The sequence below is a fragment of the Corvus kubaryi genome, unplaced genomic scaffold (assembly GCF_017639235.1).
Source record: "Corvus kubaryi isolate FWS band 111438036 unplaced genomic scaffold, C.kubaryi_AGA036_p1.0 133, whole genome shotgun sequence".
Taxonomy (NCBI): Eukaryota; Metazoa; Chordata; class Aves; order Passeriformes; family Corvidae; genus Corvus; species Corvus kubaryi.
Window position 1 is genome coordinate 38,568,464 of NW_024580667.1, and position 12,728 is coordinate 38,581,191.

At 36.6% G+C, this 12,728-nt stretch overlaps 1 long non-coding RNA gene across 1 annotated transcript in view; it reads left to right on the top strand.

Annotated features, from left to right (window-relative positions):
* Positions 1-389: 389 nt before the first annotated feature.
* LOC121671760 overlaps positions 390-12,728 on the top strand; it is a 29,960-nt gene continuing 17,621 nt past the window's right edge. Inside the window, exons 1-2 of the long non-coding RNA XR_006018592.1 lie at positions 390-548; positions 5,466-5,529. This is a non-coding gene — a long non-coding RNA (uncharacterized LOC121671760). The remainder of the gene's footprint in view (positions 549-5,465; positions 5,530-12,728) is intronic.

Consider the following 12,728-nt stretch of genomic DNA (forward strand, 5'->3'; position numbering starts at 1 on the left):
TTCAACTTTTCTTCCACAGTTTTCTTACTGACCTTCAGATAAGCTTTCCTGTCTTCCCCCATACTTTCTGATTGCAGGCCTATCAGGTTTATTATTCTTGTGTTCTAACTTTATGGTTTGTGCCCATGAGCAGAGATTTTTGGAGGCATGTGACATGAATATAGGAACGAGTAATAACTTTATTCAGACTCAAAATTACTGAATTTTAAACTAAGATTTGCCCTTAGGCTCCTGTTTGAATTGCAGTGGTGTGAATAACATGCCTCTAGGACAGCCAAGAACAATCTCTGTGTGGGTACTGGAGGGGAGTGTATCCAGACATAATCACAGCATGAACCTGCAGCACCAGCTGAGGAGGTATTCTTGTGAGGGAAAGATCAAAGGGCAACTATGAGATAAAGGGAAAATCTCTGGGGCACTTCCAAATTGTAAAAAAAGCATCAGAGACTCCACCACAAACAAGAGCTAGAGAAGCACAGGGAGAGAGACAGTGAATCTGCTTGAAGAGGATAGACTAAAATAATATATTTGAAAATTTAGAGTTTGAGGTAAGGGGATGGGAATTTCACAGAGTACCTAATTTGCTGTTGGCTGAGGGGTTTGGGGTTTTTTTGCCTGGTTGGTTGGTTTTTTGGGGGCATGTGTTTGGTTTTGTTTCCTCCAATGAAACTGAGAAGGATGGACTTCATTCTGGCCAGATGTATGCAGATGTATACTTTAATTCCATTAAAAGCACTACAGTTCCAGAGGTGCCAAAATACAGGAAAGCAGATTGGAATCTGAACACAGGGTTAAAAATTTGGAGTTTATTTTTTTCCTGAAGTACATATATCTTCTATCTATATATCTACCTATAAATTCATAGGCATAATTTTCTAAACTAACTGTAGCTTGGTAAGTATGAAGGAAATTAGGATTAGCTCCATAACAGTTCAGATCACCTTCCTGTTTTCACATTCTGACAAAATTTAGACAAAATGGCATGTGGTAAAGATGACAGCTGAGCATAATTTTTTTGATATTTCATTTTCTGTGGATAAGCCTTCAGAGTGAAAGATTACCACAGACAAATTAGAGAAACACTGTCATGAAAATAATTAGAGTTTGACATTTTGCAGGTACTCTGTGACATGATGATTGCTGCTTTAGGAATATTTCAATGTGCAATTAAATTGCATCTCTTACCAACAGACTATAAATCATTATCTGTAGTTCAGTGGGGTATCTTCAGACCATACATTTTAGACGATTTATTGTAGTTTATCATATTGTGTACCTTTAGGGAGTCTTAATCTTTAAATAATTGCAGTAATAGTTGGGAGGAGACCTGCATTAGATGTGCTCAATGAATCAGGTTATTTACACTCCAAAGAAATTCTGTTGCACTGTTTTCACAACATTTAGGTAAATTTGTGGTGACAAAAATACATTCTATACAATATTATGCAAGATAGTATTTATTTATCATCTTTGCTTTCTTAATCATCTTTTTATCACCTTTGCTTTCTTAGACATTTCTCTATGGTTAAGTAAATTATGTATTAGGGCATCAAAGTTAAACATTTTATGCTCCATGAATCACAAAAATAGATTAATGTCATGCAAGCATGCATCTGCTCTTCCAAATGGAAGATTTCCTTATAAACACTATTTACCCTTATGCTCCCTTTGCACTATTATGCTCTGCTCTATCCCATTTTAAACAATATAGAGAAAATCTATCTTTGAATGCAGACCTCATCTAATCATTGTCTTTTCAAAATTATGTTGAATGTTACCACTAGACTCAATTATCTATGGAGAATTGTAGACAGTGAAAAACCCCATTGAGAATATAATGAGGAGAAGTGCTAAGGCTGCTCTAAAAGCAAACATGGCAGGTGAAAAAGTGGAGGAGGCAGCAGAGTGACTGGTTGACAACCAATTTCTCTGCAGTCTCAGTGTTGTGCATAAAAGAGATTGGGGTAGGAAGGCCTGAGTCATGCCTACCATGTTGAACAACTGTGGTAGACTGACCTTGGATAAGGGCTACACTCCCACCCAGAAACTCCTGTGCTTTCTTCAGTGGGGCAATGGAAGAAAATGGGACAAGAAAGCTCATGGGTCGAAGGTAAAGACAGGGAGAACATTTGCCAATGACTATTGTGGGCAAAAGTTATTTACTTCTCATTAGATTAGATTCAGGGAGTGAGAAACAAAGACAAACATTAAACCAACAATTTTCCTCCACTCTGTCTTCCCAAGCTCAACTTCATCCCAAACTTCTCCCTTTCTTCCAGAGAAGATCAGGAGGGCTGGCAAATGGGGGTTGTGGTGCTCCTTCTCCTTCATCACACTTTCCTTGGTTCCTGTAAGGGCTCTCCTCATGGTCTATAGCTTCCTTCAGGGATATCCATCCACCTGCTCCAGAATGAGATCCTCAGCTGGCTGCAGAGAATTACCTGCTCCAGCAAGGGTCCTTCGTGGGCTGCAGGGGAGTTTCTGCTCCTGTGCCTGCAGGACCTCCTCCTTCTTCTGTGTTTTTTTCCTTTCTTAAATATGTCATCACAGAGGCACCACAGGCTTGGCTGATGAGCTCAACAGTGTCGTGTGGGGGGTCCATTTTGCAGCCAGCTGTTCTGGCATTGGTCAGTCCCTGCTCTCATTTCAGAGAGGCCAATCCTGTGGTCCCCCACTGCAAAAACCTTGACATCTACACATAAAATAACTACATATGCACTCTCTGTTCCGTTTGCTTGGATAAAAACCTGGCAAATACCTCAGAATTCTGCAGAAGAGGTAAAAATCAGATGATACTGGCTATAATATTTGTAAATAAGAAACTTCTTAGAGTTTTGTTATAGGGATGATCTGGGACTTTTATTAGATTTTCTTCTCTTCTGTATTTCTAGTTGAAGTGCAACTGTAAGCAATCCAATAGGGTCCCCTGTTGAGCAGAAAACAACTGAAAGAGCACAGAGAAGGCAAGAAACACTCAAAGATTCAGAGGATGAACTTAATTTAGGACTAGTGGGCAGAGAGCAGCTTGCTAAGCAAAAAAAGTGATTGTTCACATTTTACTCATTTTTGGATTTTTTTTAATAGGCAAAAAACCCACACATGGATAAATAGAACAAGTCAAGTGAGGTTTTCATGCCATACCCTTGGAAACCAGTCAGCCTGCATCCATAACAGGGGTACCAGACCTCATGGCTGCAGGATACATGGCCTGGCACTTAACTGTTTTTCTGTTCTTTCATACCTCCAGCACACTGATTTAATTTCTCATCTTCCGTCTGTGGCAACATCTGACCTAACAGGCATTTGACGCTGGATAATAATTTTAACAGTGTAGGAATCCAAAAGTTGGGATGGGGAAATCAGTCGTTGCCCAGGATCAAGAGGAATATGTTTGTATTTTTGGGAAAAATATAGCAAAGCCATTTAAAGCTAGATAGTTTGGTGATTCTGGGTAGTCACTTCTTTGGTTCAGCTGTCATTAATTGACCACGAAGACCAGATGCTGATATATATATATATATAGATGAGCTATCAATCTCAAAGCCCTCTAAAAATGTCCTCTAAAGACAGTTGAGGAACATAAGGAAACTTTGCCAGATAAAATACTGATTTCTTCAGATGAAGCAGAAAGAAGCACCTTAGGAAATTATAAGAATAAAGGGATTCGAATGCTTTGCTATCACTCTAATCATACTTCCTAGACTTCTTTTAGGACTTCCACGTTTGTACTTAAAATTTTAGCCTTGTTGTCACTAATTTATTTTTTCTTTTTTTTTTTTTTGTCTTAACAATTGTTCCTGACATTGCAATGTTATTGGATTTTCTAGCTCTGTCAAAGAAAATAATATATTCACTCACAGTCATATGTGTGCCATTACAGATCTACACTCTGATGACTGCTCATCTTAAGAAAACACAGAGAGCCCTGTATTTAGCCATTTCCCAAAGACTGATCTTTTTCTTGTTCATTTCCTGAAGACTCTACTAACTGAAAAATGTGCTTATTAAATACTCTCTCTTGGGCTATGACTTTCTTAGTAATTATTAATGCTACACAAAAGCACAGAACAGGAATTACAGTCATGACTGGGGAAAGGTTTTAAAATGTACATTTGACTTCTTGTATATTTCAAAATGTGGAGATTGCATTATAGTCTCTCCTTCTGCACAGCCTCTAACTATAGCACATTTAAGTAGAAGTTTCTTTTCTAATTTTCCTACTTTCAACTGTTATTCAACTAATGAGTTTCAGACACTTCTTGCTATTTCCATTTATTTTCTTCATGTATTTGCGCCCATTATTTTCCCTTATGGCCTGCAGAATTCTTTCATCTTAACAAAAGTAAGTCTGCAGCTGCGAGATTGTACTACCTCTGCGGATGTATGGATTACTCTCAATATTGATGTGTTTTGCCTCACTCACATTTTCACAATTATGGGAGATTCACAACTAGGAGTTCTATATATTCAGCCAGACCTTTATTTCTGTCTTACATGTGGCTTCTGGTTATATGCCCTTCTCCCAGTTAAATCATTATAACTTCCTATAAGTACTGTTCTAATTCAGCAGGTTTCTAATTGTGAATTTTGTTACATTTGCATTTGATGAGGGAAGACACTTTACAGTTAGTCTTTCTATTAGCTAATGGTCGCTAAAGTATTCTCTAGGCAGAAACAAAAATAGTTAGGAGTAGACAATGATGATATGGCCTTTTAGGACATCCTTGTTATTCTGCAGCATGAAGTGTGACACAGTGTACAGAGGGCAGGTGTAAGGCAAATGTGAGTTCAGTGACAGTACAGGGTTATTCTGAGATGATTATAAAAACCTGACATCAACGAGGCTGGCATCACACCCAAAGAGGATGGGTTTATAAAGTTACAGCTAATACAGACTTCAGGACTGGAGCTGACCCACCTCTTCTCTGAAAACTGAGAAGAATAACTGCAGATCTGCTCAGAGCTCAGGCAGCACTGCCTCAGCAAAGTGTTGTGTGTGGATAGGTTATCACCTGCCACAGTGGATATATCTGTGGATTTACTGATGACATTGTGATGTGACTGTTCCCTGGCCCTCTGCTCCCTAGAGTCTGTAAAGCAATGGCTCTTTAAGATACACTAAGGACTTTTTGCTGTTTTGGATTTCTGGTGAACATGTCTGGATATATTTTGGGCTTGTACAGGGTTTGACTCACGGCATCTGAGAGTATTCTTACTGAAGGAAAGAAAAGCTGCGATCAAAACAATTCTGACCTCTGTGCCATACATGATGTCTCAAATGTATCCTGATAAGAAGAATCCTAGAAATAATAAATTCCAAGGCCAGCTAGCCTGACCTTGCAAAGAGCAGGCCATAAGATTTTATTCTGCAGCTCTTTCAAAAACTGTAAAATTACATTGGTGCTGAACTCTTATGTGAAAGTTTAAATCTTTTGAATTCACTGTCACAATTATGCATTTTCCAGGTGAAGTTAACACCGCTGACAGGGAAGGAGAGGAACTTAGACCACTGGATGCGATAGGGCTAAGGTAGGAGTGGGGAATAACTTTACTGTAGCACAATGTGAAGAGTAGCAAAGCAAAAGACTGTCATTATGCTGGTATCTGATTTTACATTCTTTTTTTTTGTTTGTTTCTACCTAGCACTCATTGTATGTAATTTAAAATTTTTGACTGCTGTCCTGAACAGGTCAGTTGCTTTGTTGGAGCTACTATTCTCAAATGCTTTATTTTGTAAAATTGAAAGGCTTACACTTTCTTTCTCTTTCTTTTTTAGCATATCAATCCTGTTGCCTCATCCTGTACTAAACAATATGCATAAATGGGTTCCGAACCAGTAGAAAAACATGAATACTTAGAGTGCTTGCTTTTCTTAAATATGAAAAATGTCCAGGTTTATTTAATGGGCAGCTCACTTCTCAGTACAGGCCAAAAGCAAGCAGGAATAAAATATGAATATGTTAAACCATGTAGGAGACAGGCATGACTGAGAAGTAAACTAAATTGTAGGCAAAGAGACTTTGAATCTTCTAAGGTTTTGCACTATCCACTTTCAAGACCTTAAAATTAAAACTGTAGAAAGCATAAATCAAGTTTCGAAGTACTTTTCTCAAAACAAGTTCTCCTTCATTGAACACATTTGGTAAATTCCTTTTTCATTGGTGAACAGAGAGGCATACACAAACTGTTTTTTAATTGAGTCTACTTAATTAAGATTTTAATCCTAATGTTATATAACAATAATACAGGTAATTTATCAGCTACTATTGCAAACTTGATTATATTCTTAACTGTCTCAATCAACATAATTTCAGGAAATTGGAAAGGAGTCACAAGCCAATTAAAAATGCATGTTGTTCTTATTATACTGCTGAATGAAAAATCTGTTGGCCTGAAGGTCAAGTTTCCCTTTGTGACTGTTTTCCACAGAAATTTTTTTCATTTCTTATTGTCTGCTCTTTGGTTATCTCTAAATCCAAGAGGTTGTGCACTTGTAGTTACACTTCCACAACTGTAAATACTTAAACACCTTATGCTATTGAAGTACAAAATTAATAAATAAATTGAGTGATTTATGACTTTGTTACTGATGACAGTTTGGGAGTATTTTAGATCTGCCTCAGTTTTATTGCAAACTTCTGCCCTATTAATATAACTAAGTAGGTCACAGTGCATGCACGTGCAGAGGCATACCTATCCTTTTTAATCTCCCTTCAGTATTCTTTTAATTTTTACTTGTTAGCATGAAAATGAAGGCTATAATCAGAATTTTTTTTATATTTCCTATGAGGAAGAAAAAAAGTGCACTACTGGTACAATTGACATACACCTCTTAAAGTAAAAGAAGTAAAAGTATGAAGCAGGAGGAGTAAGCAAAACTACATTTGTAGTTCCACTGCTATAAAATTGGTCTAATTCTGTGCCTTTGAGAGAACACAGCTTCTTTATATTTCTTTGAAATCACTGAAGAACATTTTAAAGAAAAATAGTTTTCCTTTATAGTTTACTTACTGGAGACATTTACTTCTCATATATTATCTTGCATAATAGGATTACCAGTTGCATCTCTCTACTTTCAGAATTTGGCATCATAAAGAATAACTAAATGGAGCAGAAAGTCTAAACCTCTTCAATAGAGCAAATCAGCTTTAATACTCAGTTCTCTTTCCAATGAAATTCATTATGCAAGTGCTTCACAGGAAAAAGAAAAAAGACGTGGGTATTCTCATGCCTCCTCTCCTGGATTCTATGAGTAAATTCTCTCTCTTTCTGTCCTACTGTTGCAACTACCTTGTTTTTAGTTCTAGACCCCAATATATCTTTGTCTTCAGAACACATCAAATCTGCAGTTAGAAGTAAGGTTTTTTTTCTCGCTCTTACCATATTTCTCCTTGCCATCTCTTCCAATATTTGACTCTCTTTTTAGCTAGGCGTCTACATCCTTATTAGATCTAAATATATGCTCTTCCAAAAACTAAAGATAGAAACCTGTATTTGATAAAGACACTGAGATGCTTTATTTTTATAAATTTCTGCCTACCTGGTAACATTACTATGGAAAGATATAAAGGAGCTCAGATCAAGAAGCAGTATAGTGACATTGCTGCAACAGTTTGGGCAGGGCAAGCAACACTGTGTTGTGTAAATCCAAATAGTGAAAAACTTACCCATAGTATTTCCAGTGCTCGGTGTAGTTAGTCATGGAAATGTGTTGAATTGCTGCAAGCAGTTATCTGCCACTGGAAGGGTCAGAGATACACGTGTCTGTAAGCATGCATAGGGAAAATCACATTCTGAGCATGATTTTAGCAGGGGTCATTATATTGAGAAGGAGGATGTATGAGTTAATCAACAGAAAATATTAAAGAGGAGAACAGTTTCCTCGGGCTTTTCCACAATGAAGCAGCACAATGGGATTCAAGATGGCCACGTTTGAAGTTCAGAAAATGGCTTTTAAGCCTTTATTTTGACCGATTTGGAGTAGGTTCTGGAATTCCAACTCCAGCCTTCTAAAACTGCTGTCTATTTGCCAGGCAATGGGGTTTTTTGAGGAATCTTATTCCTACTGCAGCTCCTTGGATGAATTTATTCCACTTCATACAAAATATGTGGTATCTGGGGAATATGATTTAAACTCATCTGTATTTCAGCTGATCTTTGTCCCCTCAAGGGCAGACTCCAAGACTGAAAAATCGGGGTTTTTTCCTTTTTGTTTTTCTTCTTGTATGAATTTTCCCCCCACTACTTTCAGAAAGGAATTTCTGCCTTAAAATATGTTGTATTTGTAGGCTGAGGGTGTTCTACATCTCCTCAGGTTTAGCTGAGAATTAACCCTCTGAATGCTATCATAGGATGATATAGTCCCAGCTGTCTTCCCTGGCTGCATTTTGGTGGAAGCTCAGTGCAATGGAAAGGGTCTCACTGTCTGTTCTCAGAGATTATTGAGTCAAAAATTGACCCCTGGCCTTTCAAGATGGGTAATGCTGATCTATGTTGCAGATTCATCTTTAGGGGAGTGAATTGGGATGGTACAAAACATGTTCAGGGAGTAAATGCAGGAGCAGTTTCTATGCTCAAGGGCTCAGTGTTTGAGCTGGCTCCCTCATCCTTGCGTGCCACGTAGCACAGATGTCCCTTCAGTGCCTCTCTCTTCGTGCCTCCCAGCTGCTTGAGGAAGAGCAGGTAGGATGGTGTGTTGTTTGTAACTCCCTGTAGGACACAGCTGTGAAATACTCTTGATGGCCCTGAACAGGATGTTGCCTGGGGATTTGTGGGCATGTCTGGAAACAGAGGCTCTGCTGCCAGCCTACCTGCTTTGCAGAAGCTGTTTGCATAAGTAATGCAGGAGCCCTGAGGATGCCTGGCAGCTGAGGCAGGCTCCTGAGGACCTACTTTTCAGACCTAGGCAACTACTGACATAAATGTCACTTAAGCGGTTTTATGAGCCCCAGAAAACATTTCAAGTTATTGAGGTCTGAGACTGGTAAGGTTTTCAAAGAATCTTAAATGGCATTTAAGCCAATATTAGGAAATACCAAGAGCTGCCAAAATATTTTGAATATAAACTACCTTGGATTTTTTAAAAAATGTCAAGTTAGTGTGAATTGTTATTAGCAACGAAGAAATAATTTTATGACCCTATTGTAAATCACACATATTTGTTTGTTCTCTGTAAGAGCAAAAACTCAGGAAAAAAATGTTTTTCTGCTTCACACACAACTCTGAGGCTGAAGTGGGTACAAGGTATCCATTTGAGTCTAATTACCCAACTCAGCTGAGCACAGCCAGTCCAACAAAAACCCAGCTGTAGTTTTTAATTGCCTTAAATGAGCTCCTAAATAACTGTGCAGAGTTAAACCACAGCACAGAGAGCACAATATAAGTGCATAGAAACTCTGAACACCCAGGGCTCTAGAGTGCTCAGAAGTGCTCAATTAAAGTTTCCTTGATTATTCAATATAACAGAAGTGTGCAAATTAAAGGCTTTCATGCTACAGCAGGCTACGACCTCATTCTCAAGTTTCAATATTGCAGTGTAACTTAATTAAGATATTCCCCACACAAAGCATAACCCTAGAGGTAAGTTTTGTTCCAAATACCTCTTATAGGTATCTCTCCTGCTGTTAAGTGAATGGGTCATGGTGAAGAAAAATAAATATTGTTCTGGCATAGACTCACTTTTTTTGTATTCACGGAGAACAGTGAAAGGAACAGTATGAAATCATTAAAACATTTAACTCACCATGCTGAAATACAGTTGCTAAAAGGCCTCATTCTCATTGCATTCAGACTGTAAAGTGCCTTAAGATAGTTCGGGAAGAACCCACACTAGTACGTGGTTTTGTTGTAGATACTCATTTGAATAGGAACAAATTGTATGGAAACTTGCAAGTGTAAAATTTTTGGCCCGTTTAGGTCAGTGGTACAAAACCAGTAAAATCAATACTCAGTAGAAAGAACAGCTTCATCTCAGGATGTTTGTTGGTTCATATGGTATCATGAAATGTGGGGGGTTTTTAATAACTGTGAAGCACATTAAAGTCACTGCACGAAAGGCCTTTTAAATTCAATGAGGTATTAATTATATGGACAGAATGCCAAACACATGGGAAATGGTCATGTAAATATGCTGGGTTTGTCCTTTATATTTAGTTTAGAACCACTAAAATGTATTAATCACTCTTTTTAAATTGCCCTATTAAAATGGAAATCTTAGACAACAGATTAATTTAATCTCAGTGCCAAGTTACTTTTCACACCAAAAATCTTTTTATGCAGTTGAAACAATTTGTGCCCTTCTAAATGTTTAAATTAAGTGCCAAATTACACTGCTGATAATGATGTAAACAGTATACTGTTGCTTTGCTTTGAACAGGTTTTTTCTCCAAATAATTATTAGTGAATTCAATTACTGAAAGCAAAAATACATCTAAATTTTATTATGCAGTTTGTTTCTCAGCAGACTGAGAAAGCCACGTCACTTTATAGTTTTTCAGTTATTAGACAAATTTTTCTGTTGCTTTATATTATTCACACTTTTCTTTGACATTTCCCTGTCTTCCATTATCTTATAATTGTCTTTTATCTGCTGTTCAAAAGGCAGCATTAGAAGCTGATGGTTTGATACCATTCTTTGACTGCACATCAGTTGGTTCTGTTTTTTTCAGAATGGACCTTTCAATCCCATTTCAGGAAATTAAAAAACAAGAGTTCAACACTGACACAAAAATAATTTCCCTTCTCCCAATATTTTCTTCATGTGGTATATAAGACTTAATCATCCCCGAGGCATCTAAAAGCTATGCTTTGTAATCTCTGAATTTTAGGCAAATACAAACTGTATTAGGTCTTAGTAACAACAATTTAGCTTAAATACAGTTCATCAGGGTGACTCAATATGGGTATTTTACTTCTGAACATGTATGTTTATTATATTTTCTAAAAAGATTAGTATTTTTTCCTGCAAATTAGTTCATGTACAATAACTTCCAACTGCATAAAAATAAATAAATGACAGATTGAGATACAGTTTTCTCATAATTCTTTTAAATTTGTGAACAACGTTGTGAACATTGTGAAAATTATGTACTTTTGGCAATGCCAGCTCATAGCAAACTCAATAAATGGTTGTTACGGTCCCACCTGGAACACTTTGGAGCAACCAATAGACTCAACAGCTGATGTCTGTACTTTCTCACTTAATATTTGGGTGTTAGATCATGTTATCACAGAACAGCACAGGCCTTTTCTCAGTCTGTGCAGTCCTGGCAGTCAGTTCATGTGCTTTTTAAAAGCCAACTAGGCAGTGACACTGAAGGCAGAGGAGAATTAGATTAGGAAAAGGGGAGAAATAAAGGAGATAAATTTGCATCAGGTACAGATGAGTTTGAGGTAAATATTTTATTTCATGTGTATTTTTCATAATTATATTTCACATATTTTTTAAAGTGGGTTTTGACTTATCTCTGTGATCTATAATGCGTTATATACAGTATAACTTCCAGATATAGGCATAAATCTACAGAATTGGGAAATCTTTCTCTTCAGCTTGCTGTCAGATCCTTTGGTGGTAGGGTAGTCAAGCAAGAATATAAAAATTATATATATATATATATATATATAAATGTCTCTTCACTCAAGCTGTGTGTAAAATGACATTTACAAAAATAAAAAGTTAAATCTAAAAAAAATCTAACCTTATATCTGTTGTATGTTTGTATGTATATAATGCTAGCATTGGTCATTAGACAATCTCTCTCAAACTACCCAGACAAAAATGTGAATCATCCTTATGAATTTAGTGTTATGAAATGCTAGAGTGCAAATATAATTCTTCTTAATATTTCACCAATTTGGAAAATAAATAATGTAAAATACCTGGTCATTAAAATGTCTTCTGGAAAGAGACTAATATTAACTGAGATATTGTATCATTAGGACTTGCTAGGATCAGAAAGATTGAGGGAGGAAAGCACATTCATTACATCAACAGATGATTCTCCAGAAGAATTTTTGGTTTGTTTTCTCCACCATCTGATGGGTTTTTTAGAAATTGTAGTTGAGAAACATTATTTATGTTCAGTAAGTCTAGCAAATAACTATGCAATAGCCACCTAACTGATGTGTAAAACCAGTGCACAATTATTTTTATTGTTCAATTTTATAGTATTATGAAACTGGTAATGAAAGTATTATCACTAGCTTCCATTTTTTTAACGAGTTAACAGTAGTGTAATATTTTCAGGGAAGCAAGTGAAAATCAAACATTCTTTGTTAAAATAGAATTAATATGGAAGTACTATTGAGGAACATCTGTTCTCTTACCATTTTCAGCTGCCCCAGTTACAATGATCATCCTTTCTAATTGCTAAATACCTGTCTTTTATTATATTTGATGGCAATTCTAAATTTCATTTAATTTCCAGTCTTTTATTATCTGATTTTGAAAATGTTTTACTTCTATAATGCCCATTTACATGGTTTATTACCTTAATTCTTCTACTTAGTCTTGAGAACCCTAAAAATGATTATGAGATTAATTGTGCAGGGAAGTAATATTTCTCCCTTTTAGTATGAACCAGATACCTGCTCTCCAGTCTCTCTGGGAAAAAGAAAAAAGAAAAAAGAAAAAAGAAAAGAAGAGAAAAGGGAAGAGGGAAAAGAAAAGAGAAAAGAGAAAGGAGGAAAGGAAAGGAAAGGAAAGGAAAGGAAAGGAAAGGAAAGGAAAG